The sequence below is a fragment of the Scylla paramamosain genome, chromosome 4 (genome assembly GCF_035594125.1).
Source record: "Scylla paramamosain isolate STU-SP2022 chromosome 4, ASM3559412v1, whole genome shotgun sequence".
Taxonomy (NCBI): domain Eukaryota; kingdom Metazoa; phylum Arthropoda; class Malacostraca; order Decapoda; family Portunidae; genus Scylla; species Scylla paramamosain.
This window is the reverse complement of record NC_087154.1, coordinates 14,222,570-14,230,744: the sequence shown is the minus strand read 5'-3', so window position 1 is coordinate 14,230,744 and position 8,175 is coordinate 14,222,570. Positions and strand designations below refer to the sequence as shown.

General features: G+C 34.4%; 1 long non-coding RNA gene across 1 annotated transcript in view; it reads left to right on the top strand.

The window, feature by feature from the left end:
• Window positions 1-6,384, top strand: part of LOC135099766 (uncharacterized) — a 61,302-nt gene extending 54,918 nt beyond the window's left edge. Inside the window, exon 4 of the long non-coding RNA XR_010268351.1 lies at window positions 5,440-6,384. This is a non-coding gene — a long non-coding RNA (uncharacterized LOC135099766). The remainder of the gene's footprint in view (window positions 1-5,439) is intronic.
• Window positions 6,385-8,175: the final 1,791 nt, after the last annotated feature.

Sequence of the window (8,175 nt, the reverse complement as noted above, 5' to 3'; positions counted from 1 at the left end):
TCCTGACATTGGTGATGAATATGATTTATGGATGAAAAATAGAAGTGAGAAGGGAGGAGATAGAGTGACAATTCTGACTAAAAAATGTGTCAAAGTGGAGAAGGTAATAAAAAGTGAAGACAAGTCTGAAATTTTACAAGTGACAATTAGAAGTGGAAATGGAAGGATAATGAATTATGTAGGAGTGTATGTGCCACCTATGACTAATGTTTGGCATAAGAAAAGCACCAAGAGATGTTGATAGATGTGTTAAAAGGTCTTGAAAAGATAATGATGGAAATTAGTGACATTGTTATTGTTGGTGATTTTATTTGTAGGGAGATAAATTGGGAGACATTAACAACTACAGGAAGTGAGAGCCCATGGAGTAATAGACTACTGAACTAGGCGGTGGAAAACTTGATGACTCAGTGGGTTGACTGTGAAACCAGATTTAGTGGAAGAGATAAACCATGAAGACTTGATTTTAGTGTCTACCAAGGACATGGAAATTATTGAAACTATACACTATGATAGCCCTCTAGGTAAAAATGATAATTTGTTGATGGAATTTAATTTGAAAAATGAAAATGTAATCATTGATGAAAATTATAAGATTTAAATATAGTAAAGCTGATTTTGAAAAATTATGAAAGTACTTTGTTGCTGTGGACTGGAAAGACTTTGAAGATGCAGGAGATGTATGGGAAAAATGGGATGAATTTATAAGGATATATAATTATGCAGTGGAGAATTTGTACCTAAAGGAGGAGCAAGATGTAGAAAGGGTAAAGAATATTTCAATACAAAATGCAAAGAGGCTAGAAATTGTAAGTTAAATGCTTTGAATAAATGGAAGAAGAGGAAAACTGAGAGCAGATTGGAGGAATATATTGATGCTAGAAACAAGTACATTGAGATAATAAGAATAGATGGAGAGAAGAAACTATGAAAAAGATATAATAGATAAGTGTATAAATGAACCCAAACTATTCTTTAGACATATTAATGGGAAGATGAAGGAGGAAGGTGTATCAAGATTGAAAGTTGAAGGAAAAATCTATGAGGATGTACAGGACATTGTGGAGGTTATGAACAATAGTTTTAGATTGGTATTTACTGTGGAAGGGGAGTTTAATGCTGGAAAGGATAAGTTGGTGATGAATAAACTAAGTACAGTCCCAGTCAGTTATGAAGAAATGCTTAAGATGATGGAAGAACTTGAAGTAAATAAAGCAACTGGTCCAGATGGAGTATCAAACTGGATATTAAAGGAATGTAGAGCAACTGGCTGATAAAATTCACAGTCTAGTGGTGACATCACTATCACAGGGAAGAGCACCCAAAGATTGGAAGAGAGCAAATATTACACCAATATACAAAGGAGGAAATAAGGAAAATCCACTAAATTATAGACCCATGTCCTTGACTAGTGTTGTAGGAAAATCACATGAAAGAACAATAAAGGAAAGATGGATGGAACACTTGGAAAGAGACGAACTTTTAGTAAATTGTTAATTTGGATTTAGGAGAGAAAGATCATGCTCCATGAACTTATTGTCCTTTTATTCAAAGGTAGTTGATATTGGGCAGGAGAGAGACAGATGGGTGGATGGTGTTTACTTTGACTTGAAGAAGGCATTTAACAAAGTACCACACCGAAGATTGCTATGGAAGATAAAAAAATTATAGAAAAATTGGAGAAAGACTGCTGGAGTGGATGGAGGATTATCTGGATGATAGAGAGATGAGAACTGTAATACAAGACCAAAATTCATCTTGGCTGAAAGTAACTAGTGGTGTCCCAGAGGGGTCAGTGTTGGGACTGATAATGTTTGTAATATATATAAATGACATGAATGAGGAAATAGATAGGTATATAAACTTATTTGCAGATGATGCTAAGCTGATGAGAAGGGTAGAAAATGTAAATGACAGTATGGTACTGCAAGATGATTTAAATAAGATAAATAGATGGAGTAAATCTTGGCAAATGGAATTCAATTTAAGTAAATGTAAAGTAATGGAGTTTGGTAAGAGTAAAAAAAGAATACAATATCATTATGAGATGTATGGTGTGAAGTTAAAGAAGTCAAAAGAGGAAGTGGATTTGGGAATAACAGTTACTGAAAATTTGACTCTGGACAGACACATTGATAAAATTACTGGAGAGACAATGAATTCGTTAAAAAGGAAGTGAATGGCATGATAAAAAAGTTATTGATTTCCATGATAAGACCAAGATTAGAATATGTGGCAGTGTTGTAGTCTCCTCATACAAAGAGGAATATTATAAAATTAGAAAGAATACAAAGAGCAGTCACTAAGATGGTTCCGGAGTTGAGTAAATTGACCCATGAAGAGAGACAAAGAATGTTGGAAATTCCTACCTTGAAAATAGGAGAGAGAGAGAGAGAGGAGATTTAATAAACATCTATAGAATGATAAATGGTATGGAAAATGTGGACAAAGAAGGTTTTATAAATTTAGACACACAGAGTACAAGGGGACACAATAAGAAGTTGAAGAAAGTTAACTGTGGAAGAGACATTAAGAAGTACAGTAAAATCCCTCTCATCCGGCATTCGAGTATCTGGCAGCTTCAAGTATCCAGCACATTTTTCCCCGAGCCTTAAAATCACTAAAAAATCAATGTGTACTCATAAAATTGATTAAAATTCCCACGCGAGACATACTTTGTTCCCTCGCCACCAGAGCACACTGCTTCACGCCACCCACGGCTCACTGCACTGTGTTTACTCAGTGACTCAGTTCCACATGTGCACTGTTTATCACCTGATGCCTTCATCACGCCTAAAGTTGTAGAAAAGAGGAAGTATGTTGTGCTTACACTTAAGCAACTGATCAGATCAGCTGCTGATTAAGATCAGCTGATCTTTGTTATGGTAAGATGCGTGAGTGGAGTGTAGGGTGGTGATTGTGGACATAATTTCACTTCTATTCAAGTATCCGGCAATATTCAAGTATCCAGCATGTCGGCGGTCCTGTTGATGCTGGATAAGAGGGATTTTACTGTATAATTTTCCTCACAGAACTGTGAACAAATGGAATGAACTCAGTGAAGACAATGTAAATACTGAAACTGTCAGTGCTTTTAAGACCAAATTATATAGATATAGAGACATAGATATAGAGACTATGAGATTACTCCTCTCCCATAAATCACAACTAGTTAAAACTAGTTAAAACACACACACACACACACACACACACACACACACACACACACACACACACACACACACACACACACACACACACACACAAACACACAGCAAAGAAAAGACAGAAATGACTTGCTACCTCAGATGGAGGAGGGAGAGAGATGGAGGGGGCATCGGAAGTAAATAAAGAAGAGTGGATGTTCAAGCGACATCAAGAAATGCAGTTTCCTGTATAGAACTGTTGAAATCTAGAATGATTTAAAGGAAGAGGTGGTTGCGCCAAACAGTGTACACATGTTTAAAGAGAAGCTGGATAAATACAGTTATGGAGACAGGACAAAATAATCTTTAGCTTATGCCCTGTACAATACAACTACGTAAATACAATTAGGTAAATATGCAAAAAAAAATATATATATATATCTTTGACACCCTTATCTGGAGAATAACCCTGCAAGGAATGTCTTGGTCAGAAATATGTACAGAATACCTTGATCATACATAGCTCAGTTTCACCTTTTACTTAACATATATTCACACTAAAATCACTCATTCTACCTCAGATTTCACTCCTAAATACAGTCAGGTCACTGGTAATGGGGGGATTTGGCTCCAGTATTGGCCCACATTTGACACAGTTCACATAGTTTGAATAAAAGCAATAACAGAAAGTGACTTTGGTTCTGACATGGTTGGGACAGGTCCCCTCAAAATTAAATTATAATATTTCTAGACTGTAACATTAGAAACATTTTTTTACACATATAACTGAAGGTAACATACATAAGAGTTCATAAAACATCAAATCCATTAGCTGATGAAGACTCACTGTTGATATCACCATGGATGGCAGTGGCAGCAGCTACAGCCTGCCCTTCTCACTAAACTTGCATCATTACATATGGTGGCAGTAGGTGCTTTCCACCCTTCTCACTAAACTCTCATCACAGTGTATAGCAGCAGCAGTGGTTGTGTGCTCATTCTCCCGGCATTAGTGTTGCCACGCTGTGTTATGGACTTCTTGGTGGCTTGTTGCATCCCATCTCAGTGTTAGGCTTTAAAATCCCCACATTAGAGTATGATGTGGAAGCAAACCAACTCATCATGTTATATGTGATTTGCATTAGAATATTGTTCATTAGCAATGACCTGACTGTATAATCTTTTGAAAACTATGATCTACATCAATACTTTTTCAAGTGCTATTTCATCCTACCCCTTTAACAGCTTTATTCTTGAAACCTACAGGCCAGTTTTCCATTTCCTGAATCTCATGCACTTCACTCTCTCATAGCTGTTTTTGGAAAGGTCAATGTTGCCCTATGAATAACTATTCAATATGGTGCAATTGGATCAATCTACCTGGTGGTATTAAAAGATCTGAGAGTAACCCTATAGACAAGAAAGTACTAGTGGATTTAAATTTCAGTACCATTCCCTTCAATAGTTACTTTAAGCAGTGATGGAGTACTCCAAACACTTACTGTAGCTGAAACACATTCTAGAAGTCTTGAACCATGTCAAGCACTTTTTGCGATATACACAGAATTTCCACCACAATGTCAAAATGTTACTCCTTTAGCTGCAACAGGAAGAGGAAGAAGGCCCCAGATTTCATGTAGAAGGGTGATCATGCTTTTGCAGCCAAGAAACTTGTGCATTACTAGAGCGCATTTGTCATCATGAATATCCAGTTGGTCTTGTGCCACATTTCAGGCTGTTTCTGCAAATTATTCTTCTTAATATATTAAAACTTTGCATAAGTACAGGCCACTTATATTCTGGCCCTGAGGAATGAATTCATGTTGAAAACTCAGTGAATGTGAAGAAAATTATAAGCATGCTTTTGGTTATGGTGCAGACCTGCCTTACTTTATTTACATCCTGGAGATTTTGTTGTTAGATTTGGGAATTGTATCCATAGATCTAATTCTTATTCTCGGTGATGACCCTTGATATGAAGGTTGGTCACCCAGGGCATGCTGTTGGAGCTCTTGGCAGACTTTGACCTGGTGCTCTTTCTGTCCTCTGTGGAGATACAGCATGAATTACAGATGCTTAATATCCCTTGAAAACCAGACTTCCAAAATACCGTACATCTTTGGTAACTGCTGCTGAAGGAGAACATCTGGAAAGGGATGAAGCCAAAATTTAAATCAACTAAGTACTTTCTTATATAATTATAGGCCTAGTATTGGAACTGATTGATTCCATCTTATATGTCAGAGACTGAAGATGAGAGCAATTCATTTAAAAAAATTTATTATTTCTACAGGTGGTGCTTCCTGGAACTCATGAGCAGAGGTGGGTCTAGACTCTCCACACCACCTTGTTACTATCATCACAACCAACAGGAAGCCTAGTAAAGCACTCACCTATGCAACCCATGAACCATTCACAAGATATGTAAATTTAAAAGTGTGACAGTGGTACTTCATATATATATATATATATATATATATATATATATATATATATATATATATATATATATATATATATATATATATATATATATATATATATATTACAACAGTTTCCAAGTTACAGATGAGGTAAACAGGGATACACCAAACTTCCTTGTTCATTTATTGCAACGTTTCACTTTCACAGAAGGTATCACCAGGCTAAAAAACTGATAAAAATAAGTACAAAGACAGAATAATCATAAAATATCACACTAGGGACAAAATTAAAAAAACAGCAACCGAAGGGGACAGATAAGCAAGCATTAACAAAAACCAATGCAACAAAATGATCTATTGGCAGCATCTTATACATGAAAAAAAAAAAAAAAGAGCAAAATAAGAGTATAAAGCTACGGACAAACCTTGTGTACTTTCACGTGTCGGTCCTCACCACACCACATGCGAAAGCACACAAAGTTTGTCTGTAGTTTTACACCTTTATTTTGCTTGATTTTTTCTGTCATGTATAAGCTGCTGCCAATAGGTTATTTTGTCATTGTTTTTTTTGTTAATGCTTGCTTGCCTATCCCATTTTGTTTATTGTTTTGTTTTTAATTCTATCCCTAGTGTGATATTTTATGATTTTTCTGCCTTTGTACTTATTTTTAATTTTTTAGCCTGATGATGCCTTCTGTGAAAATGAAATGTTGCAATAAATGAAGATGAAAGTTTGGTGTATCCTGGCTTACCCCTCTCACACACACACACACACACACACACACACACACACACACACACACACACACACACACACAGACACACACACACACACACACACACATATATATATATATATATATATATATATATATATATATATATATATATATATATATATATATATATATATATATATATATATATATATATATATATATATATATATATATATATATATATATATATATATATATATATGAATTTTCCTTTCATAAAGACAGCATTTAACATTTTTGCACTTTTTCTCTTGTTCTTGCTGGAGAATATTCATTATTCTCTTAGTAATAACCATCATTAGAAGTAAATTGATTTTTGTCAGCAATTTGTTCTATTTTGTAGGGATCTTGGCAGTATTTGATTGAGAAAATCTTTTAATTTGTTTTTATCTTTGCTATTCAATGTGCATGCTTTGAATGCCCAAGATGTGGATCATGCCCTCATAATGATTCTTCTAGATTCTTCTAGAAAGGTTAATTTCTAAAGATTTATTTACAATTCTAATTATAGATTAGCCGCTCTTAACTTAACTTGTCCACATTCCACAAAATACAGACTGGGAAAATTATTGCCAGCAGAACATTTACAAGTTATTAAGTACACTTAACCCTTTGCTATCACAGCTACTTGATGTCTTTATTACACTGCAATGCAGTAATGGTACAGAAAAAAAACAAAGGACTTCATTATAATTCATACCCTAGCAGGTAAAAAGTGGACTTTAATGTTGCATTTTAACATGTTTTGCTACATGAAACTACTGTAACAGTAATAGGCATTGTTAAAAATAACAAAATAAATAAATAAATAAATAAGTAAATAAATAAAATAAAGGCAATTAAAATAAGCACCACAGTTATTACATCATGATGTTTTGTCTGATTGCAGCTAATTACTATCAACAAACCAACATAATGGTTTAATGATAAGGCTTCAGATGTGGCATTCTCAACTATGTAGTTTTTTTTAACTTGAAAATAAACAAGAATTTCATCTACATGAGAATGAACTTGTTTATGGATGTCTAAGTACTGACATTTCATCTGGTTTCTGGTTTATTGTGAGAGGTTTCACCTTATCATCATAGTATTTTCCACAACTGATCCTTCTTGGATTCTTTACACCTACATTCCTATTTTCCTTTCCTTTTCTTTTAAAACAATAGATTATATTCAATGTTTCCTTTATATTTTTATTGTTTTGCACAAGATCATAGTAAATAAACTAACAGGATGTTGTAAGACCTGAGTCCTCTAACTTGAAAATCACCATTAACATCATCTTCACTAACTAACAACTAAGTCTTACAAATGTATCCTAACTTGATTTCTTTACTTTCACATTATTCATGTACATGTACCAAGGAGTGAAACACACACTGACCTAAAGATATAGGGCTATTTGTAGGAGTGGAGAAATGGCCTAGATTAGTAGGGGTGTCAACTATATCCTTATTTAGTTAATCATTCCTGTGGTACTAAGCATAACATACTTTAAAAAAATGCATATCTGAGATCTGAAAAATAATAAAGAACACAAAGGTGATAAGAAGCAAGGTAACTAAGAAACAGAAAATGAAATTACAGAGCAGGACTGTCTAACAGGGATTCTTTACACAGTACCAACTCTGATATATGAAGTTTGTTAAAAAAGAATATATTTGGGTCCTAACTCTAATGTCCTTTGAGGTATGGTTCTTGTGACCGAGAATCTTACTATAGTACTGTTTTTAACAGTTTGACAAAGTATGTAGCTATCCATAATACACAATACTGCATTAGTCAAAAATTCAGTTAGCATCGCTTTCACTATGTTTTATTTCTATC